Below are 27,796 nucleotides of genomic sequence, written 5' to 3' on the forward strand. Positions count from 1 at the left end.
TCATATGCCACAGAAGCGTCTGGACTGCACATTCTGCTCTGCGTTCGTGCTGCTGGGCTTCAAGCTTTCCCACTTACTCGTTCCCCAGGCCCTGGACGTGATGGCTGGTGATGCTCTTCTGAGGTCAACCTTGGCTACTCCTCAGCCTACAGCTTGTATCCCTGTTGGCCTCCGTCTAATTCCGGCTGCTCTGGGTAACAATCAACGTGATCCAAGTTTAGCTGGTGTTACTGCTCTGTTGCCCAGGGAACTACAGGCAGACAGAGAAAGTTCACAGCTGCCTTGAGCAAAGTATTCTCATGTCTCTCAGAACCAACAGAAATTGCTTCTAATTTCTTAACTAAAATAATCGTGGATGGAGACATGCAAACATCAGTTAAAGGCAGCTATTCTACACAAGTGTTTTCTAACATAATAGATTGACAACGTTCTCACTGTGCGTTAGCCTTTCTTAGTTCTGGTCTCTGAATTTGCCATCCCAGGCCCTCAGCTCCAGTCTACTAAGTCAGGCCTCAGTGCTGCACAGTTGAGAAATCAAGAATTCTTTTATCTGCATGCTGCACTCCTGCTCAAGAGCTCTGAATATGCCCAATAAGCACCAAATTGAGCTGAGGTTCTGCTGGGTTAGGAGGTTATGCCTGGGTTCACAGGCTCTGCCGGGTTCAGAGGTCCTGCTGGACTTGAAGGTCCTTCAAACAAGCCTCCATGCCCAGTTTCCATGCTTTTCGTTGGATGGTCTCCCCCACTGTTTTCACCTCTCACCCCCAGCCTCACCCTTGAAAACTGGATAAAATGGGTTTCTTCCCATTTCCTTAAATGAAGCTGGAACCGACATGAGCCTTGAAGAATAGGCCCTAAAATCCTTGTGCTGAACATGACTGCCTAGTTTTAGGAATTAGAAGTAAGGGTGCAGAAAGGAGAAGCAGTGACTCCAGATGGTGGAGCTGGAGACCCCCTGCCTTGGGAAGATTGGAGGGGACTCTCCAGGAGCCAGTGGACTTACCTGGCCAGAGAGGGCCAAGTGGCAGTGATGGCCCTTGGGCCACACTTCATGGGAACTTGAATCGACCGGGTGCAGATAAGAAGTGGTTTCAACACAGGATTTATATCAGTTTGCGTGAGGAAAGTGTCATCTTTTGGTGACATAATTACTATCCGCAAGGGCATGTGCAATGTGGGACTGAGATCCACCATGAGCTAATATTTAATATACAACTTAAATTGCCATTTTGTCCCCAGGGGTCTGTTTTCAGTCTAAAGATTAGGATGACCTTGAGACCCTTTCTTGAACCAGTTTACGGAAAGCAAGAAAGATGGTTTGACCTTGAAGTATGACTTTTCTTCTCTGTATTCAGTATCTTTGCTTCAAAGGAAGCTGAGTGTAACTATCAATGGTTAAGACATTAACAATCTTTTTCAGACATTTAAAAGATGTGATCCTCTTTGGATTCAGTGGTCCTTAGTCAGTCAGACCTGGGTACAGAACTCAGGAGCAATGATTGCACAAGAACTCAGAAGTGTTTTCTATTATTAATACTAAGTTGATGTATGTCTGAGGATAGGCTCAATTCAAAGTCAATCTAGATTCAAAAAGCTAATAGCTGGCATCTTTGGAGGAAATTCTTACCCTTGAACTGGCCAAGGGTAGAATTATTCTCTCTGAAGAACAAAAAAGGAAAACTATTATCCCTGCTTCATGACTAATTTTAAGTGGGGAGATTGGCTTTTTGCAGAGCTATTATCCATGGAGAGTTGAATGTCCATGTAAATGAAAGACCTAAATATAACACCATGGGGTCTCTAGGTGTTGCACTGGTCTTTTCATCTTTGAAGTGAGCAGGGATGAAATGCAGGCTGCATTTTCCAAACCTGCAAGCCTGTACTTTCCAAAGAGTGGTTCCTGTCCACGTGTGCAGTGGTACTGATGGATCAGCAGTCAAGAGAGGGTTGCTGGTCAGAAATGCAAAGGTGGGATCGGACGCACTGGCTGCAGGAGTCTAACTGTTAATGAAGGAAGGCTCTGTCACTCAAGGCGGTATCAGGCCTGTGTTATCCCAGAAGCCCCAAACTGGTTTGGGCTGTTGCTATTGGAATAGTCCTGTCCTGGGGGACAAGTAGACTTCTTTAGTCGTGGATAGTTGTGCATGGACCTTGGCCTGTCCCTTCACCCTTCTTTGGAGAAGATGGGGACACAAAAGCCCACAGGTGTCTATATCCTATTTTCTATTTAATCGTCAAGACATTGCTGGAGGTCAATGGTTTTAAACCTTAGAAAAATTCGTGATCTGTGGTCCATTTGAAGTCACTCTGCCAGGCATCTGATATTCCTGGTGGCCAACAGCACTGGGAAACCTGCTGATTGTTCTGGAGGGACCACAAGCAAGCCATCGTCTGAGCTCCCAGGAGGCTGACTGGGGGCCCGCGGGCCCTCCCAGGAGGCTGATTGGGGGCCTGCGGGCCCTTCCAGGAGGCTGACTGGGGGCCCACGGGCCCTCCCAGGAGGCTGATTGGGGGCCCGCGGGCCGTCACAGGACATGTGCTCCATGTGTCCAACCCCACCGCTGGGGGTTGGGAAAGCCCAGGAAGTGGAGGCCCCTCTGGGGTGAGCATGTGTCTCAGGGGGTTGCGGCTCCAGCTTCTCCGTGACCAGCACAAGGGCCTCTGTCTCTGATTCCACCTCCAGGGTGAAAATAATCTCCTGGAAGTCTTCAGAGAGGTGCATTTCCCACGATCATCTGTCAGCTGTAGGAGTTTTAAATTGTCTTTCTCTTCACCTCCAGCCCCATCAAAACTGACCCCTCTTTCCGCAGACACAGAGGTGCTGACCGGCCCCCGCACATGGGAGAAGTGCGGGGTGCTGTGCCCGTGACTTCTTGATGAGAAAATCACTTTTTACATCACTTTACCCTCCTACAGCCCAGTGAAGAGGGTAGTTCACGTCATATTCTTAGATGGAGGGTAAAGGAAATCACATTAAAATAGGATAACAAAGATACTGGTAACATACTCGTGTTGGGGCAATTTCACACTCTGAAATCGCCAGACTCCTGATAGGGAGATAACGCATTTCAGTTTTCAGGTTTTCCCAAATAAATTCGTTTTTTAAATGCACCTTTAGTTGTGATGTCTCAAACAGACAAGGCTAGTAAGCGTTTCTATCCGGAGGCGTTGCTGCCCACGCCTCTGATGCGGATGGGCCCCCAGCATGTGTCATCCGCTCCCGGCTCGCATCCTGGGACTCCCTCTCACAATCTGGATGGCGAGTCTCAGCTCGGGGAGGGGAGCAGGTGTGCGTCTACTTGATAGTTTCTTTGTTTTCCTCCTGCTTCAGGACTGCTGCTTTTGCTACTTCTCTACCAGTTTAGTGGTCTGAACTACACACATCGTAGTAGTTAACCACTTTTCACCAGGTAAGTATGCCTTCTTTTAAAATTTACACGTGCGGATTAAACAATGCTCCCAGAATGGTGGAGTAAAGGCCTTGAACATCTGTTCTTCCATAAAACAATGAGAATACTGGGAAAATTGTCAAATAAACTTTTTCAACAGTTTAGAAATTAACCAGAGCCTTGCAACAACACAAGGAATTTTTTTTAATTAATTAATTTATTTTAATTGGAGGCTAATTACTTTACAATATTGTAGTGGTTTTTGCCATACATTGACATGAATCAGCCATGGGTGTACATGTGTTCCCCATCCTGAACCCTCTCCCACCTCCCTCCCCATCCCATCCCTCAGGGTCATCCCAGTGCTCCAACAAGGAATGTTCATTCAAGAAAAATGGCTGTGTCTTGGTGAGATCTTTGTGGCGCCGTAACTTTTCCCATTCCGGCCCTCCTGCACCAGCTTGGCCATGATGTTGAAACCTCCAGCCTCACAGTCAGGGCAACTGTGTAGCTACCAGCAGGGCCAGAAGGCTTTGAAGCTCCCCAGACTTTGTGCCCAGATCAGCCCACTATTTGGCAAGTCTGGCAGTTCTCTGGAAACCTGCACTCAAGGACTTGTCTTTATTTGCCCTGACTCAGAGCTTACTAGTGTAAACAGTCCTTCCCTGGGATGTTTGCTGGAAAAAGTCAGTGGCAATTACTTAATATAACAGCCACACGAAGCAGCAATAGCATTTGGGACAAACAAGAAAATGACTAAAACAACAGAAGGAAAGTCTAAGGAATAATGTGTCCACAGGGGCTTTGGAAAGCTCCAGCACATCCTGGGAATACAGCACTTCACCCACACAATACCCAGGAAAGGCCTAACAAGACCCAGTTCTCTCACTTCACGTCCACCTCTTCCGCGAGCAGGAGGGGATGGGTGAACCCGTGTTGTAATCCACCTGCCAGAGCATGGACACACACAAGGCCCACAGCAAAGGCTGGGAGACCTACTGCTCGAGACTGTCAACAAAATTTGAGCTCTGTCATTAGCAGCAGCGGAGAAGGCAATGGCACCCCACTCCAGTACTCTTGCCTGGAAAATCCCATGGACGGAGGAGCCTGGTAGGCTGCAGTCCATGGGGTCGCTAAGAGTCGGACACGACTGAGCGACTTCACTTTCACTTTTCACTTTCATGCACTGGAGAAGGAAATGGCAACCCACTCCGGTGTTCTTGCCTGGAGAATCCCAGGGACGGCGGAGCCTGGTGGGCTGCCGTCTATGGGGTCGCATAGAGTCGGACACAACTGACGCGACTCAGCAGCAGCAGCAGCAGCAGCAACCAAGGCAAGTGACCAGAGATGTCAGTGCCCACGTGTAACAGAGAATACACTTACGTAGTCAATTTGAAAGTGAAAGTCTCTTGGTCATGTCTGACTCTTTGTGACCCCATGGACTGTAGCCTGCCAGGCTTCTTTCTCCAGGGAGTTCTCCAGGCCAGAATACTGGAGTGGGTAGCCGTTCCCTTCTCCAGGGGATCTTCCCAACTCAGGGGTCGAACCCAGGTCTCCCACATTGCAGGCAGATTCTTTACCAGCTGAGCCACAAGTGAAGCCCACATGATGAATTTAGAAAAGTCAAAAACAATAGTAACAACAAACAAAACAAGGACTCCTTTGGAGCAGTGGAATGGTCTCACTTCCAGAACTGCCATATTTTGTTAGAAAAAAAACCCAACAAACAGTTTTCAACAAAAATTTTGGCATATCCAAAAACAGGAAAGTTTGGCCCATAACAGAAAAGAATTGCCAATATAAATTCTCCCTGAGTAATCTGAGACGTTAAATTTAACAGGCAAAAACATTAAATTAGTTACAGTAACTATGTCTAGGAACTAATATTATGTCTGGCTTGGAGTCTAAAGAATTAAAGTAGAGCCTAACAGTGATGTTATACCAAATAGATAACACTAATAAAAGATCATAGTTATAAACCAGCACCACAGAGAACTTCTAAAGTTGAGAAACGGGCTAAAATGGAAAAATTCAATGCAGGAGCTCAACAGCAGTTTGGGATGGCAGAAGAAAGAGACGAAGAACTTGAAGATAACTCAAGTGAGATGGTCTAGTCTCACTTACTCAAGTGAGAAAAAAAGGAAACAGAAAGAAAGAAAAATAAACCCCAACATGTACATGATAGAAGCCCCAAAGGGAGGAGAGACAGAAGAGGGTGGAAATGCAATTTAAGGAAGTAATGTCCCAAACTTCCCAAATGTAGTGAAAAACATTAATCTACACATCTATAAAGCACAAATAAATTCTAAGAAAGAAAAGCTCGAGGTGATTTACACCTAAAAAAGTAAAACTCTCAAAAGTCACAGAGGATCTTGGAAGCAGCAGGAGAGAAGGGACTCCTTGTGGACAGTGTATCCACAATAACAGCGAAGCTGATTTCTCATCAGAAACCGCATCGGCCACAAAAGAGTGGGACGACGTATTCAAAGCACTGAAAGATACACTCTGAAGAGTCAAAAGCAGGGCTTCAAACACGGGTTTGTGCGTGTTGTTCCTTATAACTCCACTTGGGCTCGGTCACTCAGTTATGTCCAACTCTTTGCAACATCATGGACTGTAGCCCACCAAGCTCCTCTGCCTATGGAATTTTCCAGGCAAGAATATCAGAGTGGGTTGCCATTTCCTACTCCAGGGAATCTTCCCAACCCAGGGATTGAACCCATGTCTCTTTCATCTCCTGTGTTACCAGGCAGGTTCTTTACCACTAGGGTCACCTGGGAAGCCTTATACCTCTATAAGTGAAAGTGAAAGTCCCTCAGTTGTGTCTAACTCTTTGTGACCCCATGGACTGGAATTCTCCAGGCCAGAATACTGGACTGGGTAGCCCAGGACATCTTACACAATGGCCAAAATGTAAAAACAACTCAAATGTCCATCAACAGATGAATGGATAAACACAATGCTGCCTATTCGTATAATGGAATTTTTATACGGCTAGACAATGAAAAGGCAAAATGATAGGATACTGAAAGAGGAACTCTCCAGGTCGGTAGATGCCCAATATGCTACTGGAGATCAGTGGAGAAATAACTCCAGAAAGAATGAAGGGATGGAGCCAAAGCAAAAACAATACCCAGTTGTGGATGGGACCGATGACAGAAGCAAGGTTCGATGCTGTAAAGAGCAATATTGCACAGAAACCTGGAATGTTAGGTCCATGAATCAAAGCAAACTGGAAGTGGTCAAATAGGAGATGGCAAGAGTGTACGTCGACACTCTAGGAATCAGCGAACTAAGATGGACTGGAATGGGTGAATTTAACTCAGATGACCATTATATCTACTACTGTGGGCAGGAATCCCTTAGAAGAAATGGAGTAGCCATCATGGTCAACAAAAGAGTCCAAAAGGCAGTACTTGGATGCAATCTCAAAAATGACAGAATGATCTCTGTTCATTTCCAAGGCAAACCATTCAATATCATGGTAATCCAAGCCTATGCCCCAACCAGTAACGCTGAAGAAGCTGAAGTTGAACGGTTCTATGAAGACTTACAAGACCTTTTAGAACAAACACCCCCAAAAGATGTCCTTTTCATTATAGGAGACTGGAATGCAAAAGTAGGAAGTCAAGAAACACCTGGAGTAACAGGCAAATTTGGCCTTGGAGTACAGAACGACGCAGAGCAAAGGCTAATAGAGTTTTACCAAGAGAACCCACTGGTCATAGCAAACACCCCCTTCCAACAACACAAGAGAAGACTCTGCACATGGACATCACCAGATGGTCAACACTGAAATCAGATTGATTATATTCTTTGCAGCCAAAGATGGAGAAGCTCTATACAGTCAGCAAAAACAAGACTGGGAGCTTACTGTGGCTCAGATCATGAACTCCTTATTGCCAAATTCAGACTTACATTGAAGAAAGTAGGGAAAACCACTACACCATTCAGATATGACCTAAATCTAATCCCTTATGATTATACAGTGGAAGTGAGAAATAGACTTAAGAGACTAGATCTGATAGACAGAGTGCGTGATGAACTATGGATGGAGGTTTGTGACATTGTACAGGAGACAGGGATCAAGAGCATCCCCATGGAAAAGAAAAGCAAAAAAGCAAAATAGCTGTCTGAGAAGGCCTTATAAATAGCTGTGAAAAGAAGACAAGCGAAAAGCAAAGGAGGAAAGGAACGATATTCCCATTTGAATGCAGTGTTCCGAAGAATAGCAAGGAGAGATGAGAAAGCCTTCCTTAGCAATCAGTGCAAAGAATTAGAGGAAAACAACACAATGGGAAAGACTAGAGATCTCTTCAAGAAAACTAGAGATGCCAAGGGAATATTTCATGTAAAGATGGGCTTGATAAAGGACAGAAATAGTATGGACCTAACAGAAGCAGAAGATACTAAGAAGAGGTGGCAAGAATACATAGAAGAAGTGTACAAAAAAGATCTTCATGACCCGGATAATCACAACGGTGTGATCACTCACCTAGAGCCAGACATCCTGGAATGTGCAGTCAAGTGGGCCTTAGAAAGCATCACTATGAACAAAGCTATTGGAGGTGACAGAATTCCATTTGAGCTATTTCAAATCCTAAAAGATGATACTGTGAAAGTGCTGCACTCAATATGCCAGCAAATTTGGAAAACTCAGCAGTGTCCACAGGACTGGAAAATGTCAGTTTTCATCCCAACCCCAAAGAAAGGCAATGCCAAAGAATGCTCAAACTATCGCACAATTGCACTCATCTCACATGCTAGTAAAGTAAAGCTCAAAATTCTCCAAGCCAGGCTTCAGCAATACATGAACTGTGAACTTCTAGATGTTCAAGCTGGTTTTAGAAATGGTAGAGGAACCAGAGATCAAATTGCCAACATCCACTGGACCATCAAAAAGGCACGAGAGTTCCAGAAAAACATCTATTTCTGCTTCATTGACTATGCCAAAGCCTTTGACTGTGTGGATCACAATAAACTGTGGAAAATTCTGAAAGAGATGGGAATACCAGACCACACCTGGCCTGCCTCTTGAGAAACCTGTATGCAGGTCAAGAAGCAACAGTTAAAACTGGACATGGAACAACAGATTGGTTCCAAATAGGAAAAGGAGTATGTCAAGGCTGCATATTATTACCCTGCTTATTTAACTTACATGCAGAGTGCATCATGAGAAACGCTGGGCTGGAAGAAGCACAAGCTGGAATCAAGATTGCCAGGAGAAATATCAATGACCTCAGATATGCAGATGACACCAGCCTTATGGCAGAAAGTGAAGAACTAAAAAACCTCTTGATGAAAGTGAGAGAGGAGAGTGAAAAAGTTGGCTTAAAGCTCAACATTCAGAAAACTAAGATCATGGCATCTGGTCCCATCACTTCATGGGAAATAGATGAGGAAACAGTGGAAACAGTGTCAGACTTTATTTTTTGGGCTCCAAAATCACTGCAGATGGTGATTGCAGCCATGAAATTAAAAGACGCTTACTCCTTGGAAGGAAAGTTTTAACCAACCTAGACCGCATATTAAAAAGCAGAGACATTACTTTGCCAACAAAGGTCCGTCTAGTCAAGGCTATGGTTTTTCCAGTAGTCATGTATGGATGTGAGAGTTGGACTGTGAAGAAAGCTGAGCGCCGAAGAATTGATGCTTTTGAACTGTGGTGTTGGAGAAGACTCTTGAGAGTCCCTTGGACTGCAAGGAGATCCAACCAGTCCATCCTAAAGAAGATCAGTCCTGGGTGTTCATTGGAAGGACTGATGTTGAAGCTGAAACTCCAATACTTTGGCCACCTGATGGGAAGAGTTGACTCACAGGAAAGGACCCTGATGCTGGGAAAGATTGGGGGCAGGAGGAGAAGGAGACACCAAAGGATGAGATGGCTGGATGGCATCACCGACTCAATGGCCATAGGTTTGGGTAGACTCCGGGAGTTGGTGATGGACAGGGAGGCCTGGCGTGCTGCGATTCATGGAGTGACAAAGAGTCGGACACGACCGAGCGACTGCACTGACTAACTCACTGAGACCAAAGAAGGAAGTCCTGACATAGGACACAGATGAACTGTGCCAACTTTATGCTGAGAAGTCAGACACAAAGGACCACATAGTCCATGATTCCATTTTCCTCGTCCAGAATAGGCAGATCCACAGAGACAGAAAGCAGAACAGTGGTTCCAGGAGCTGGAGGGAGGAGGGAGGAGGGAGTGGAGAGTGTGTGCTGATGGGTTAGGAATTTCTCTGGGGGCGGTGATGAAAACCTGCCTGATTAGAAGTGCTGATGGTTGCAAAACCATGGGAATATACTAAAGCTGACTGAATTGTACACTTTAAAATTGTGAATTTTAGATTTTAAGAATGGAATTAAGTCTGGAAAGTATATCTGACCTGAGAGTCTATAATTCAAAGGAGACACAAATATTGTCTTTCTCTATAAACTCTGTAGAAAACCAAGAATAATTTATTTATCTAAGTGCTTGACCAAAACCTCAACTATACAGAACACAGCTGAGCGCCAAGTGACAAAGGCCAAACTCCAGCATTCAGTGTGCTCACTGCTCAGGCTCACAGCCTGGGCTCATCCGCTGTGCCTTCAGTCCTCCTGCTACTCTGCGTACCATTTAACAAGTCTGGGGATCTAGCTTTCCAGCAATAAGAAATTTTAGGATAATAAATAAAATAGTAAATGTTATATGATAATCACATCTCGATAAACAAGAATGTTGCAAGTTTATCTTCCATGCTGTTGTTGTTCAGTTGCTCAGTCGTGTCCGAGTCTCTGCAACTCCACAGACTGCAGTACAACAGGCTTCCCTGTCCTTCACTATCTCCCAGAGTTTGCTCAAACTCATGTCCATTAACTCGGTGATGCCATCCAACCATCTCATCCTCTGCCGTCCCCTTCTCCTCCTGCCCTCAATATTTCCCAGCATCAGGGTCTTTTCAAATGAGTCAGCTCTTCCCATTAGGTGGTCAAAGTATTGGAGTTTCAGCTTCAACATCAGTCATTCCAATGAATATTCAGGGTTGATTTCCTTTAAGATTGACTGGTTTAATCTCTGCTGCCCAAGGAACTCTCGAGAGTCTTCTCCAACACCACAGTTTGAAAGCATCAATTCTTTGGCACTCAGCCTTCTTTATGACCCCAGTCTCTCATCCATACAAGACTACTGGAAAAGCCAGAGCTTTGACTAGACTGAATTTTGTTGGCAAAATAATGTCTCTGCTTTTTAATACACTGTCTAGGTTTGTCATAGTTTTTCTTCCAAGGAGCAAGCGTCTTTAATTTCATGGCTGAAATCAGTATCCACAGTGATTTTGGAGCCCAAGAAAATGAAGTCTGTCACTGTTTCCATTGTTTCCCCATCTATTTGCCATGAAGTGATGGGACCGGATGCCATGATCTTAGTTTTTTGAATGTTGAGTTTTAAGCCAGGCTTTTCACTCTCCTCTTTCACTTTCATTAAGAGGCTCTTTAGTTCTTCTTCACTTTCTGCCATTAGGGTGGTGTCATCCACATATCTGAGGTTATTGATATCTTCCATAATGACTATTAATGTAAAATGTACACCCATTAGTAGAGCACCTGTTTCGTCAGATCAGGATCAGCTCCGGGTATTGTCTTACTCTTTAGTCTTTGCCCATCTGAAGGTTATAAAATAACACATTATTAGCTCAAATGCAACTTATTTGATTGAAATAAAGTGGTAAAATTTTTCATGTTCACTGGTCAGTGTTTCTTTTTCTAATTGTTCATTCATATCTGCTGCCATTTTTTATGTTATTCATCATATTGTTTTACTCATTTGTAAAGGTTCTTCTTAAATTATTAATTTTATCTCTTTGTCATATAGGCTGCATTTTTTCTCATAGTTTTCTTGTATCAAGTGCAAATCACTAGTTTCTTTCTCACATTTATTAGTTTTTCCATTATAACTTAATTTTGGTATAATATTTAGACTTTTCATTTTTAAAGATTGTAAGACATTTTCCTCTATGTTCCTTTTACAGATTCGTGAATTTAAGAATTAACTGTTCCTGCTGAATCTGAAAGAACTACAAAATTATGAGTCTTGGTAGGGGATGGAGAAATTATAGATATTTGGCAACTTTTCCTCCTAATTCACTTGATGTACAATACGTAATTTTAGTTTTAAGTCTGACACTTTACAACTGCATAAGTCAATACCTACTATTTTTTAATTTAAGCAAAGAAATCCTATCAAAGAGAAGTTGTCACAGTTACAAAGAGGCTACTTCTTATAAGCTCTAATCGTTTTAGCACAATAATCAAATATGTAGTGAATTACCGATTGCACATAAGCAAGTAAGTTTATGTGCAGATAAGCCAGAACTTTGGAGATTCAAGAAGCACATTTCCTATTATTATTCAGATGCTCAGTCCCGTCTGACTCTTTGTGACCCCATGGACTACAGCATGCCAGGCTTCCCTGTCCATCACCAACTCCCGGAGCTTGCTCAAACTCTTGTCCATTGAGTTGGTGATGCCATCCGACCATCTCATCCTCTCATCCCTTTCTCTTCCTGCCTTCAATCTTTCCCAGCATCAGAGTCTTTTCAAATGAGTCAGTTCTTCCCATCAGGTGGTCAAAGTATTGGAGCTTCAGCTTCAGCCTCAGTCCTTCCAATGAATATTCAGGATTGATTTCCTCTAGCATCAACTGGTTTGATCTCCTTGCTGTCCAAGGGACTCTCAAGAGTCTTCTCCAACACTGCAGTTTGAAAGCATCAATTCTTTGATGTTCAGCCTTCTTATGGTCCAACTCTCACATTCACACATGGTGGTGGTGGTGGTTCAGTTGCTAAGTTGTGTTCAACTCTTGCAACCCCATAGACTGTAGCCTGCCAGGCTTCTCTGTCCATGGGATTCTCCAGGCAAGAATACTGGAGTGGGTTTCAATTTCCTTCTCCATATGTGACTCCATACATCCATACATGACTACTGGAAAAACTATAGCTTTGACTATATGGACCTTTGTTGACAAAGTAATGTCTCTGCTTTTTAATACACCATCTAGGTTTGTAATAGCTTTTCTTCCAAGGGGCTTCCTATGCCCTTCCTATACAGAATCATATATAAATGATATAATATAGAGACTTTCAGTTTTCTTTAAGAGTTGAACATAACTTGATGTATCTTAACTTACATGGTAATCATCACAAATTCTCTCTCCACACTAATGGGTGAAAGTTATAAAACTTATTTCTCTTTCTGTTGGGTACCTAACCTACCAAATGGGATGAGTTTCCTCTTTACTGTAGCTACATGTTAAAATCCGTTAATGTAAAAAGGAAGTATCACATCAAAATACAACTTAAGAGTTCTTTTGGTTTTTACGAATACTCACTTACAAGATTTACTCTTTATATTCTGAGTGCTATATGTGACAAAACTATAATAAAGTCCCCTAGGATTCAGTCTCTATTTCTACTTTTGAGTGCTGAAAAATAATGGGAATATCTTCTTCCTAGGAGAATCTGAGTATCTTTCTCTTAAGACTTTCAACTGAGTGAGTGAGACCACCCACATTCTGGGGGCAATCTGCTTTACTTAAAGTCTGCTGATTCAAATGTTAATCTCATCTAAAAATACCTTCAGAGCAACATCTGTGCAGATGTTTGGCCAAACATGTGGTTCCTCTGGCTGAGCCAAGCTAACACATAAAACTAACTACACCTGAAAGAGCAGCGAGTGATGCAACGATTGTTGTTGTTGTCGCTCAGTCGTGTCCAACTCTTTGCAACTCCGTGGACTGCAGCACCCCAGGCTCCCTGTCCTTCACCATCTCCCGGAGCTTGCTCAAACTCATGTCCATAAAGTCGGTGATGCCATCCATCCATCTCATCCTCTGTCGTCCTCTTCTCCTCCTGCCTTCTACCTTTCCCAGCATCAGGGTCTTTTCCAGTGAGTTGGCTCTTCGCATCAGGTGCCCAAAGTATTGGAGTTTCAGCTCCAGCATCAGTCCTTCCAAAGAATATTCAGGGTTGATTTCCTTTAAGATTGATTGGTTTTATTTCCTTGAAGTACAAGGGACACTCAAGAGTCTTCTCCAACACCACAGTTCAAAAGTATCAATTCTTCAGTGCTCAGCTTTCTTTATAGTTCAACTTTCACATCCACACATGACTACTGGAAAAACCATAGCTTTGACTAGACTGACCTTTGTTGGTAAAGTAATGTCTCTGCTTTTTAATATGCTGTCTAGGTTGGTCATAACTTTTCATCCAAGGAGCAAGCGTCTTTTAATCTCATGGTTGCAGTCACCATCTGCAGTGATTTTGGAGCCCAAGAAAAAAAGTCTGTCACTATTTCCATTGTTTCCCCCTCTATTTGCCATGAAATGATGGGACTGGATGCCATGATCTTAGTTTTTTGAATGTTGACTTTTGAGCCAGCTTTCTCACTCTCCTCTTTCACTTTCATCAAGAGGCTCTTTAGTTCTTCTTAGCTTTTAAGGGTGGTGTTCTGCATATCTGAGGTTATTGTTATTTCTCCTGACAATCTTGATTTCATCTTGTGCTTCATCCAGCCTGGCATTTCACATGATGTACTCTGCATATAAGTTGAATAAGTAGAGTGACAATATACAGCCTTGATGTACTCCTTTCCCAATTTGGAAACACTTTGTTGTTCCATGTCTGATTCTAACTGCTACTTCTTGACCTGCATACAGATTTCTCAGGAGGCAGGTCAGGTGGTCTGGTATTCCCATCTCTTTAAGAATTTTCCAGTTTGTTGTGATCCACACAGTCAAAGGCTTTGGCATAGTCAATGAAGCAGAAATAGATGTTTTCCTGGAACTCTTGTGCCTTTTTGATGATCCAATGGATGTTGGCAATTTGATCTCTGGTTCCTCTGCCTTTTCTAAAACTAGCTTGAACATCTGGAAGTTCATGGTTCACGTACTGTAGAAGCCTAGCTTGGAGAATTTTGAGCATTACTTTGCTAGCATGTGAGATGAGTGCAATTGTGCAGTAGTTTGAACAATTCTTTGGCATTTCCGTTCTTTGGCGTTGGAAAGAAAACTAAACTTTTCCAGTCCTGTGGCCGCTAATGAGTTTTCCAAATTTGCTGGTATTGTGAGTGCAGCACTTTCACAGCATCATCTTTTAGTATTTGAAATAGCTCAACTAGAATTCCATCACTTCCACTAGCTTTGTTTGTAGTGATGCTTCCTAAGGCCCACTTGACTTCACATTCCAGGATGTCTGGCTCTAGGTGAGCGATCACACCATTGTGATTATCTGGATCATAAAGATCTTTTTAGTACAGTTCTTCTGTGTATTCTTGCCACCTCTTCTTAATATCTTCTGCTTCTGTTACGTCCGTGCCATTTCTGTCCTTTATTGTGCCCACCTTTGCATGAAATGTTCCCTACTTTGCACAAAATGTTCTCTACAAAGCTCTACTCATCAGCAAAGCCCTCTGGGTCAGGGTCTTCTACAGGTTGATCTGGCTGATCCTGAATCAGTGTAGATGTCAGATTCATCATGGATTCCACCTGGTCTTGAGAGACACTTTTGGTGTTATAATCTAGAGCATTACTAAGCACATAACTCACACTCTTTCTGGACTCTTTATCAAAATTCTCAAAGAGTGGGTGAAAATGTTTTAACTTCAAGATTGTTAAAATATTGTGTCAACGGGTATCTTCAAAAGTCTGGTGAGTTTATGGTGAAACTGCACTACTGGTAGCAATATGTTCATGGTTGAGTTTATTAAATATTTCTACTGTTATTTCTAGAACTTTATCAACGTAGTCCACAAGATCAGGATAACACTTCGTAGTGAGATTGATGAGAGAGACTTGTAAAGATGCAACCTCCTCTGAAGGCATATATTGTCTAGATTGTATTACTGTAGCCACCTACTGTGAAAATATGTCAAAATTGTAATATCTGTTGGGATTCCAGGTCCATCTTCATGGTGAGCAAGTAAAGCTAATCTATCCATTAAAGAAATGAGTATTTTTTCACCTTTACATAGTGATGTAACTCAGCACAAGCCCAAAGAAAAGGATTCAAAGTTTGAAGGTGGAATTGTTCAGGGAAAAACCTGAATAATGTACTCCATAAGATATCCCTGAGCCAAAGCCTCTCTGCAGTATTAAAGAAAAAAATGGATAAATTTAAGTTAATTAACATAAAACACTGCTGCTGTTTGAAGGACTGTTAGGAGAATAAAAACAGAAGCCAGGGAGAAATTATTTGCAAGTCATGAACTTGTGTCTAGACTATGTAATGACCATTCAAAGCTCAATAATAAAAAACCAAAACAACCAACTACAAAATGGACAAAAGATTTGAACCAAAGAAGAAATAAGAGTGGCAAGTAAACACATGAAAATACATTCAATACCATTATTTACTAGTTAAACACAAGGTTGACTTTGTGTTAAGGTTGGCTACAGATAAAAAGATCAACTATAGCAAGTGTCAGTGAGGCTATGAGACAACCGGCACGCTCACCCGGGAGGCGGGCAGGTGGAAGCGGAGGGAAAAATGGTACAGCAGCTTTGGGAGACGATTTTCAGAGTTTCTAAAAGATGAGCATACAACTGCAGTGTGTTCAATCATTCTACTCCTAGGTGCTTACTAGGAAAAGTAAAAGCATATGTCAACACAAAGCCACACATAAATGCTCAGTACAGCTTTATACATCATAGCCAGAATTGGAAGCACACACGTGTCTATCTGTAAGTGAATGGACAAACTGTGATACAGTCACACAGTGGGACGCTACTCAGCAATAAAGAGGAAAGAAGTGCTGACACATGCTGGTAAAATGATGTCTTGATATAATCATGCTGATGAAACAATCCAGACAAAAAGTGCACACATTGGATGATTGAACTGATATAAAATTCTAGAAAATGAAAACTACTCAATTGTGATGAAAGTGGTTGCCTGGGTACTGGAGGAGGGGAGGGCCACAGGGGAGAGATGAAAAACCAGCAGGAAGAAACTTTGGGGACGATGGATACATTTATGATAATAAAGAGTGGTGGTGTCCTGAGTGAATACAGAAGTCAAAACATTAAATTGTACATATTTAATATGTGTATTTATTTTGCATCAATTATGGGGCTTCTGTGGTGGCTCAGATGGTAAAGAATCAGCCTGCAATGTGGGAAGCCTGGGTCAGGAAGAGCCTCTGAAGAAGGGAATGGCTACCCGCTCCAGTACCTTGCCTGGAGAATTCCATGGACAGAGGAGCCTGGAGGGCTTCAGACCATGGGGTCGCAGAGTCAGACACAACAGACCGACTAACATTTTGACTTTCACTTTCTTATAGCTCCGTAAAACTACTTAAAAAAAAAACAACTAATAAGGCTCTACAGCCCTTTCTCTGGGTATCTTGTAAAAACTAGGGTTTGGAGAATAGGGTCACAGTCTGTAGCATGGTTGAATGATACTCAAAATCATGAAATCTTATGTTGGAATAGACTTTGGTAGATCAATTTCCCAGTCAAACAGAAATTATTTGTATGTCATCTTAGGTTACACGTACCTAGTATTTCCTTAGTTTGTTTAACTCCAGAGCATTGGTTATTTCATTGTTATTTGTTTGAAAATCTATATATTGTGAAGAAACCTGCTTCCTCCTGACTTTTCTTTACAGGATATTGTGTTTAATGCCTACTGAATATTTGATATTTAGTGGTAGGAAAATAATAACTTGATCCCTGGAACAATGTTTTTTTTTTTTAATTTATTTTTGCTAGAAAGAGAACTTACAAACCACTTTCTCTGCCCCTTAATTTACCTGCAGAAAAACTGACACTTGAAAGTGTACATGGCCTGCCGTGTACACTCAAGGGCTTGGCCCAGTCCTCCTATCACTATACCCCAACATCTCTGTGCAGAACCTGCTTGTGTGAAGGAAAAAGCTAACTTGACCAACACAGTCTAAACAGATGCTCTGTCATAAAATGGCAGTCCATTCCAACCCTCTGTTGTGGAACTGGAGTCACTCAGAGGTAGTCTTTATTCCATCCAGGAATATCTGATGCCATGGTGTCTGACTTGCTTTCTTTTAAAGTAATTCGTGTATATGGAATCTTAGCAGTCGTTTCATTATTGCCACACAATGAACTTAATGTTCTTCATTATTTAGAAATAATTTGCATAGAAATAATCATAAAACTTACTATAAGCAGAGCATTGTTATGAAAGTAGCTTTCCAGGGGCCCCAGCTACCAATGCCATCACTGAATTGCACATTTGAATGCTTTACTTCTTTCAAAATATTCTGAACAAGCATTGGGGTTTCCCCAGTTATTCCAAGTTAAAATTGTGATTTCCCTTAGCTAGGGACCCCTCAAGTATCTAGAGCATCACAGTGTCCTTGTGGACGGAAACACTGCCTCACATTTGCATGATGTCTATAAAATGACCACTTTACTTTATGAATAAATTTGGCACCCAGACTAAAAGCATTTCTGAATAGTTTTAGAAGAACTGTTAGGCCATTGTGCCAGAACGGCTGTAAGATGTTAAAGAAGAAATCTCACATAATTTCATGAAAAGTATCTGGAAACTAAATGCTCACTAAATTACATGTTAATATAAATACAATTTATAATTTTTAGGGGCTTAGCTTGCAAAACAATAAGAATTGTGTAAGTCTTTGTCAGTTCTGTCATTAACTTTTCAGGTGTGTTTACTGTTTCATGAGATGGAGTGGATGAACTCTTACAAATCATATCTGCAACATCCCATTACCATGGTGACATCCAACCCATTCAAGAGTGTCCAAGGCATCTGATGTGGCCTAAGTTCACTTGCACTGATTGACTCTTCCCAAGTGTTTGGGTAGAACTTGGTCTCCGCAGGAAAGTTAAATCGTGTTCTTTCCCATTAAAATTCTGCTACTTTATGTTGTTTAGGCATGCCCAGTGACCTAGGAAAAGTGAATGTAATATACTCCATAACTAGCCAATTTAGCAGGCATACTCTTTCAAAGAAATCACTCATGTCCAAAACTAAACTAATTTCCAAGATCTTTCATTTTGATAATCCAACCAAGCTCACTGGAGGCCTAAGCACTTCGGAAAGAAGGAAAAGGCAAGTACACTCAGGGCAGGACCCTTTGTTTTCACTGATCCCACAGTGGGTGACCACAGGCACTTCCCAAAGGAAGACTCTGAGGCGCCTCAGTCCGCCCAGCAGACGGCACCCTGGGAGGGATGGAGGGCGCCTGCCCCGGGAGGTGGAGTCTCAGGCGCATCTCTGGGCAGAGGAGAGGGGCTTCCCCGCCCGCCTTGGCCTCCACCTGTGTTTCTCTTTAATATCTCTGCAGGGATCCTTCCCAGCTTCCAACGTTTCTCTCAGATATGCAGCGAGGAGGTGATACAGGGAGGGACTGTAATGCTGGCAACAGCTTTGATTCCTCTGGGGTTTCAGGTGTGAACAATACCAAACACTGTGGAGGCAAATTTTTAAAAATTCTGAATGTGTCTCACTTTCTCTTTCCACTGTTAGCACATTATGCTCAACTGTGAGCCTACCTGGTAAATTATATGAAGCATATTCTGCTTCCACTCAGGATTTTTGAAGCTTTTTGAAGATTATAAATGTAGTTAGTACTCTAACATAACCAAAAATGTTTCTCAAGTTTTGTTTCTAAACAGTGATCATTACAGTGTTAAATTGTGTACTTATGTGTAACTATGTTGAAGAGTATGTCTTTCAGCCCTAAGATCTTCCATACTCAGACCAAAAGCTTCCAATCCAAAGCAAGATCCAGTCTGATTGACATTTCGCTGGGACAGCAAATGATAGGTAGTCCGGGAAGCAAGTATTTTCAACCCGAAAGTCACATTCAAACCAGTCAAAAGAAAAGCCTTGAAGGGCCTTTAATATTTTTAGGGACTTTTTCTAATTTGGAAATTCCTCTCTGGTATTGAAGCATTAAGGTAAATAGAGAATTAGAAATTAAATTTTGAAATACATGTTGGATTATGATTTGTAAATAGTAAGAAAAATTCTAGTAAGCTAGCATTTTCATATTCACTAGAGAATGCATTTTTGTTCTAGGAAACCTTGAACTGAAAAAATATATTTTGTGTGTATTATTTATAAATAGGTATGATTATTCATGAATATTATCTCCCCTGGTGGCTCAGTTGGTAAAGAATCTGCCTATAGTGCCTGAGACCCAGGTTCAATCCCTGGGTAGAGAAGATCCCCTGGAGAAGGATGTGGCAACTCACTCCAGCATTCTTGCCTGGAGAATCCCAAGGACAGAGGAGCTTGGTGGGCTACAGTCCACAGGGTGGCAAAGGGTCGGACACAGCTGAGCGTCTGAGCATCTGGTTATTTGTGTTACATGTGTGTGCATTCTAAGTCGCGTCAGTTGTGTTTGACTCTTGTCAGCTCGCCAGGCTCCTCTGATACGTGTGTACATGCAAATAGAAGATTAACCCACAGCAGTATTATCTTTATTTCATTATAAGCATACAAATAACAGACAAATGTTATATTTTATAAAATCTCAAACAGTATAAGGGCGATATCTCCCTTGATGAGGAAAAACTGCCTTGTTTGCTTTTGTCTGTGCCATGTGGCTTATGGAAGCTGAATTTCTTGACCAGGAGTCGATCCTAGGTGACTGCGATGAAAGTGCCAAGTCCTGACCACTGGACTGCCAGGGAATTTTCCAAAATTGCTTTTGTATGACCACAAACTTTCCACTTGCTGAAACTATCTTCCCATCAGCTCCACTTTCTCCTGCCTTCATGCCCAGGGGCTGAGGCATCCTGGAGGGTGGATTTAGTGCTCACCAGCAGCCAAGGGTGACTCTGGGGGAGCCAGGGTCCCCGAGTCCTCATTTCTTGCTTGTGGAGTCACTCTGCACCTGTTTCCTAGCGAGCTGGCATCTGTCTAAGGACTTCCGACATGCCCACAGTGCATGCGCAGACAAAGTGAGAGCATTGGCTAAAGTATTTAGAAGACCATCCTCGGGTCCTTCTCCAAACACATACACTGCTGATGCACGCTCTGAAACTACACCTCTAATTATTTAAGTACATATGAAGTTAAACTATGTAGCACGTTTCACATTATAAATTACACAAGTCTGGGAAAGACTGAGGGCAGGAGGAGAAGAAGGCAGCAGAGGGTGAGATGGTTGGATGGCATCACCGACTCAACAGACATGAGTTTGCGCAAACTCCAGGAAATGGTGAAGGACAAGAAAGCCAGAACTGAGTGCTGCAGCTCATGGGGTCACAAAGAGTTGGACACGACTTAGAGACTGAACACCAATAACAACATGCACAAATGTAAAATAATATATAGAATCGTGTGCCTGTGTATATGTAAGTATGTGTATATGTAACTACATATGCGCAAAACGATAAGATGTGGTTGGTGTCTGTGTTTATACTGCTGTCTAGACTTTGAGTTGCACGTGTGGACATCACGCCTCTTCTGCTCTGCAGTGGATCTCTGTGGCCTACACAGTGCAGAGTAGTGCTCAGAGAACAGCTGTTGAATGGGTTGTTTGGTGAACATATGGGGTTTCCGGCTTCTAATCACGGTGGGGGTGGGATTAAGTTGCTGATAGTATTTGGATCAAATCATTTGATGCCGACTTTTCAAGCCTAGGAAATGCACACACTGAGTGATTCTCTGTGGTTTTGTGGGATGCTCTTTCACGTGGTGACATTTTTAGTCTTAGGAGGCCTTTGTCTTGACTACACTGAGTCTTCTGTTCTTTCATATACATTTTAGAACTGACTTACTAAAGGCCACCAAAAAAAAAAAAAACAACAACCCTCTCAGGATTGTGATTGGTATTGAATTCAATTTATAATTCATTTTTATGGAAAATTTAAAGATTGTACCTTCCTATCCATGAACATAATGCATTTTGGGGTCCTTTTAATGAATTTTGATTAAATTGTATCATTTTCTCCATAAGAATTTTACACATAATTTGTTGGATCTATTCCTAGATAGCTCATATTTTTATTGCAATTATATATGTAGCTCTTAGAAATTGCCTTGAACTGTTGTTGGTGTTTAGAGAGGCGGTAAGTTGTATGGAATGTTGGGTGCGAGCCTGAGGTGTGTTGGACCCTTTGCTCTAGTCTTTCTCTGAAAGACCGCCTCCGCGTGTTCCCCTGCCTTTTCAGCGAGCACTAAAAATACCTCTTGGAATCAAAGAGTGGGTACATGTTTCGGACTTAAAAACAATGAACCAAATTTATGACCATGGCTATCAAATACGAGAAAATAGTATAAGTATGGAAATAGTGAAAACGTCTGGAGTCGCACATGTGTTCCAAGGCTGTGTTCTGGAATACAGCAGGGCCCCTGGGAACAGCACAAGGAAAACCTCTACTGTTTTCAGTGGTCATCTCAGTTCCAAGTTAAACTCACAGTAACATCTTATTTATTGACATAATTGCAGCAAATTTAGAAAACAAAGACCAAGAAGAAAACAATCTTCAGTAACTGGGCAAACTATGGAGAACCACCGATAACTTACATGCCTTTTTATCAGTTACCAACTGGTGTTTGAAACAGGAACGTTTAGTTCCTGTAGCATGTTCTTGACTGAAGGTCAGTAGATCGTGGCTGTCCAGTGGGTTCTGAGTTACAGGGGGCCCAGCTCTGCTCTAGCTGCATCTCAACCCGCCGTGAGCTAGCTGGGTCAACACTCCCCTGGCAAAGACCGAAGCCTGGAGGACAAGCCCCACATCAAGCCTCTGGTACCATCATCTCTGCTGCAGTCCTACTGGCCAAGCCCAACACCAATGTGGAGAAAGTACGCCTGCCTCTACGGTAAGGAGCTGCAAAGGCCCCTGGCAGAGAGCGCGCATACAGAAGGAGGTGACGGTTTGGAGCCACAGTTCAATCTATCACAGTGTATTTGTGATTTCTATTGCAACAGTAGAATGCTATCCTCCTTACCATTGGTTTGAACGCATATAGTCTCACCACTTCAGTGTTCTACTGATGGAGGGGGCAGGAACATGGGTACATTTTAAAATTCCATTTGGTTGACTGATGTGCCTGTGTATTTGCCTGTAGATAGGGCTGACTCCGCAAGCCCTGTGAAGGCTCCGTAAGTGATTTTACTTGCTGTCTGTAGAGTGAGAATAACCATCTACTTGCATGTCTGAGCACCTTTTGCAGATGTAAGATTTCTCACCAAGTGCACCACCTGACTGATGGCTGAAATTCCATCCCTTCTGGCCTCATTCTTTTGGATCTTAAACATTTCTAGATACTGCAAGTCTTTAGGTCTTAAGCTGCCAACACACTGCTGACGAGAAGCGGCCTTTGAGGAGCTGGTGGTAGCCCCAAGGGAGGCTGGGCTTCCTGCTGGGTCTTGTGCCGGGTGGCCTTGCCCCATTTCATCTTCCAAGCACACCTCTCTCCGGAGAGCTGCTGTCTGCTGTGCATACAAATCAATAGACCAATATGAAGAACTGGGGTTTAAAAAATAATTGTGGATTCTTAATTGGAACAAGTGCTAGAGGGTGGCAAGGTCACTCAGCTGGGAAATGCACTAGAGGGTCCCACTGCGGAGAAGCTGCAGGATTCGTCCTGCCCAAGCGCTGGTCTGAGTTGAATCATCATGTCATCCTTCCCATGACTTTGCCACTCTCTGGTGATGATAAAGGAAGCAGGATGGTTTGAAATATCAGCAGCACTGATGAGGTCCCACCGACATGAACAAGCTAATACCATCTCAAAATCACTGCAGAGGGGAATGAATAGAACCCAGATGATTCCGTGTGGGCTGTGTCCAAGCTCGTTGGGACAACCGAGTCCTTCCAGATGTTAGGTGATAAATAAATAAAGCAAGTCTGACGGCGTCCAGGCTGCGACTGAGGAACCGGTAATTTGGCGGAGAATCTGCTCTCACATTATCACTTATGGATGTGATTTTTAAGTAACCTTGGAAAACACTTACGAGTTAAGCAACTGTTTATGCCCTTGAAAATTTTGTGCTGTTTTCCGTTGCCGGTAAGTGTGTGTGTGAGCGGGAGGTGGAGCTTGGACTGTTAGCGGAGTGGACAGGAAGCAGCGGAACAGTAGTAGGACTGACAGCACGTTCAACAATGAAAAAGACTCTCTGTTTTAACAAATCTACATCACATTCTATTTCAAAGCCTCTTTTCAGTAGATTGTATTTCCCCACTAAACTGTAAACTTCATTTGCTTTGCTCAGAATCGTGCTCCCAGAGGCCAGCACAGTTCCTGGAGTACAGCAGCGTTTCTTGGGTAGGAGTTGGACACAAAGGCCAGGGGAAGGTCTGTCACGGGCAGGCGGAGCGAAGTGGGAAGAGGGTCTTTCACGGCTTCTCAAGTTCCCTTTCAACTCAATCTTTCCTGAAGAGGCACCGGGCTGGGACAAATAACCATGGATATCCAATAAACATAAGCGAGGAGATGGCTTCTGTCTGAGGGGACAGGAGCGGAGGTCTGGAAGCGGGAGGACGGACCACAGCAGCTGCTCCTGGACCGCGGGGCTGCTCCTCTGCTCTCAGGCTCACGGTCACACATGTGCCCTCCGGCCCCAAGTGACGAGCCCCCTGACCTCTTATTTACTCACAGAGCAATCAGCCCTTCACTCTCCAGATCACCCAAGCACCCAGATTGCAGTGCAATATGGTAAAGTTACTCCTGTAATCCAAATCAGCAGGAATTTGAAGGAGTTCTTGTTTTAACTCAGGGAACCCAGAAAGCTTTTGCAGTCCAATCAAAATCTTAAAAATTTTAACTGATTGCTTCTCTGCCTTAGTTTTAAAAGTATAATATATTTGAATTGTGTTTTATTTTTGAGAAATAGGTTTATTCACTAAAGAGTATGTTTATGTGTTTTAGCAAAAGAACATTTACACAAAACACAAATTCTGACTGTATTTCTCAAGCTTACACAACAATGTGCCGCTTTGACAAATACCACAATTTATGAGCTTTCTTAATGATGTTTTACATTTCCAAACAAACAACATAACTAAAAACAAATCAAAGCAGGAGACAAAGCAACTCATTTCCCCCCAAACATTCTCTCTTTCTCCTTTGAGAAGTCTGCATTGCATGATTGACCCCCAGCAAACCTGTGAAGTGGCTGAAGCTCTATTTCCATCTTTCAGCTGAGCCACAAGGGAAGCCCCATTTCCATCTTTCAGAAGAAGAGCAGAAACAAATTACTAGAACCAACCAAAGACTCACCACTGAGGCACGGCATGGGCTTAGGACCCTGGTTTTAAATTCCTGGTCCAGCCTACTGTGGTTTGTAATAACTGAAGTTGAATGTTATGGGGTTGAATGAATCCCTCTCACTAAAATGCGAGGTCAATAGTGAGATGTCTCCCGGAAACATCTCTTTACTTTTAAAATAAAGAATTCCTACATTAACTTTTTTCTTACACTCATTATTTCTAATTCAGGTTAAAGGAGCGTGAGTATTTATATTTTCTACAGTGTATATTTAAGAACATTTTTTTTGAAAGAAAGGAATCTTCTGTGTTCATAGCCAGCAATCAAGCTAAGCCTAGAGAGTAATATGAGAGCAAGTTACTGTAAAGAAGTGAATTTTTCTTTCCTTAAACGATGATTAGGAATATAGAGAAAAACCGTAACCAAAATCATTCAAGCAGATCAAGCAGCTGAAACTCGTGATGATGCCCACACACGCGGAGAGCAGCCCTGAGAGGCTGTCAGTGACCCTCCTTAAAGGGTCATCGTGAAAGAATCCACAGCCTCCTGCTAAATAGCAGAGTCAGTCCTTTCACCGCCTCGGGGGACTCTGTATTCTGCTTCTGCCGTGGGAATCAGTCCCTCCCAAGGGCTGCTGTGGCCTCCACTTCTCAGTGCTGAGTGAAGCCCAGCACACAGTGTCCTGTGTGAGAGGCTCTAGAGTCATCTGAGACAAAAGGTAAGCGTGTTGAGTGAGGGGAGGGAGAAGGAAAAGGTGGGCCAAGAGATGAGGAAATACATGGATTGAAAAAAATATGGAGTTAAGAGTAGAACCAAATTTTTCAACACTTACTTGGAAGTGTCAGAGGAGAGGAAATTTCTCTTTCAGCTTTTCTGCTACCGTCTCTAATTGCATAGGCTCTCAAAGAGACCTTCTTAGAAAATCCCACTTCATAGAGAAGTTAGCATTCCCATGAGTTATCCTATTGTTTATATGAAGAAGAGCAATGAACATTGTTGAGTAATAACACGAAAGTGATGGGTAATATTTACTGAGCACTTACCATGTCCAAGATACTATGCCAGATACTTTTCTTGCACCATCTGTCTCATTTAATTCCTACAATAATTATAAGAGGTAGACATCATCATCCCCAGGTCAGAGACAGAATAAATAGAATTCTGGAATTCAGACCGAGGCCGGCCCAACTCCAAGGTCACTGTTTTCTCTCTATATGTATGCTGCTCAAACTGTTGTGTAGGGGCCAAGGGCAAGCCATGATGTACAGGGGCTGTGCATTAAGGCAGGTGCATCTTCTTGAAAAGGCAATTCTCTTGAAGGATTTGGTGAAAAGGTCTTGAATTTTTGAGCTGTTAAAGTGCAACCCAGACAGCACATTAAAAAACAGAGACATTACTTTGCCAACAAAGGTCTGTCTAGTCAAGGCTATGGTTTTTCAGGTGGTCATGTACGGGTGTGAGAGTTGGACTGTGAAGAAAGCTGAGCACCGAAGAATTGATGCTTTTGAACTGTGGTGTTGGAGAAGACTCTTGAGAGTCCCTTGGACTGCAAGGAGATCCAACCAGTCCATCCTAAAGGAGATCAGTCCTGGGTGTTCATTGGAAGCACTGATGTTGAAGCTGAAACTCCAATAGTTTGGCCACCTGATGCGAAGAGCTGACTCATTGGAAAAGACCCTGACCCTGGGAAAGATTGAAGATGGGAGGAGAAGGGGACGACAGAGGGTGAGATGGTTGGATGGCATCACCGACACAATGGACATGAGTCTGAGCAGGCTCCGGGAGTGGCGACGGACAGGGAGGCCTGGCGGGCTGCCGTCCACGGGGTCACAGAGAGTCAGACACGACTGAGCGACTGGACTAACTGAAAGGGCAAGTGTTGCGAGTGTCAGTTGCTCAGTTGTGCCCGACTCTCTGTGACCCCGTGGACGGCAGCCCGCCAGGCTCCTCTGTCCATGGGACTTTCCAGACACAGATACTGGAGTGAATTGCCATTTCCTTCTCCAGGGGATCTTCCCGACCCAGGGATCGAACCCGGGTCTCCTGCACTGCAGGCAGATTCTTTACCATCTGAGCTACGAGGGAAGCCTTGAGCTCTTAAAAAAGTTGTTAAACAAGTTGAAAGCAAAATCACAACAACTCTTGCCTTGACAGGTGGCTCAATCACCTGAGTCTAGTAAGACTCAGGGGATTGAATATTTTATGTTCAGCAGTCACAAAGTTGACTTTTTCGGTTTGTTAATTAATTTGGTAGTAGCTATGGTAAGAGCATGTTGAAGAGGTTAGAAAGACTTGTTGAATAGTCAGTCCACTGAAATACATGAGCATAAACTGAAATCCTTGGCAAACTTGGCCAAAATTAAATGTTTATTTTCTCGAAAGTGTTGAGTTTTTCCTCTTGCAGAAGAGTGGGACTTTCTTTTTTTATTAAACATTGGTTCCCACTGGAATATAATCTCCCTGAAAGCACAAATTTGTCTGTTTTGTTTCACTACTCTATCCTCAAAACATTTTCCAGAGGGTACCACATGTTTGATAGACATACACTGAAAATAAATTAAAATTACACAAAATGTTAGCAGTTCAACTTCCTGCCACAGCTGTGTTCCACCAAATAATTTGTTTGTAAACAAATATTATGTCTAATTTTACTTCTGTTTGCAAGGAGTTTCCTGATGTCAAAAGACTAAAAATATGGGGTAGGAACTTTACAGTCAGTTTTCATTTATCTCATCTAGTTGAACTTTAAACTGGAAAAATGGATCAGTGTTTGAAAGCAGGAAATTTGAATGTGAGAAATTGATGAAAATATACAACATAATAATAAATGTTCAGAAGATTCTGACAACACAGGAAATGGAGATATAAATATAGATATATAGATATAACAATTTCCCTTGGATTCTCTGCAATGAACCCCCACACCCTAACTTTAACTAGCTAATAAGGTCATGAGCAGCGTTAGTTAGTTCAGTCGCTCAGTTGTGTCTGACTCTTTGTGACCCCATGAACTGCAGCATGCCAGGCCTCCCTGTCCATCACCAACTCCCAGACTCTACCCAAACCCATGTCCATCAAGTCAGTGATGCCATCCAACCATCTCATCCTCTGTCGTCCCCTTCTCCTCCTGCCCCCAATCCTTCCCAGCATTAGGGTCTTTTCCAATGAGTCAACTCTTCGCATGAGGTGGCCAAAGTATTG

The sequence above is a fragment of the Giraffa tippelskirchi genome, chromosome 10 (assembly GCF_054371585.1).
Source record: "Giraffa tippelskirchi isolate mGirTip1 chromosome 10, T2T-mGirTip1v1.2.pri, whole genome shotgun sequence".
Taxonomy (NCBI): Eukaryota; Metazoa; Chordata; class Mammalia; order Artiodactyla; family Giraffidae; genus Giraffa; species Giraffa tippelskirchi.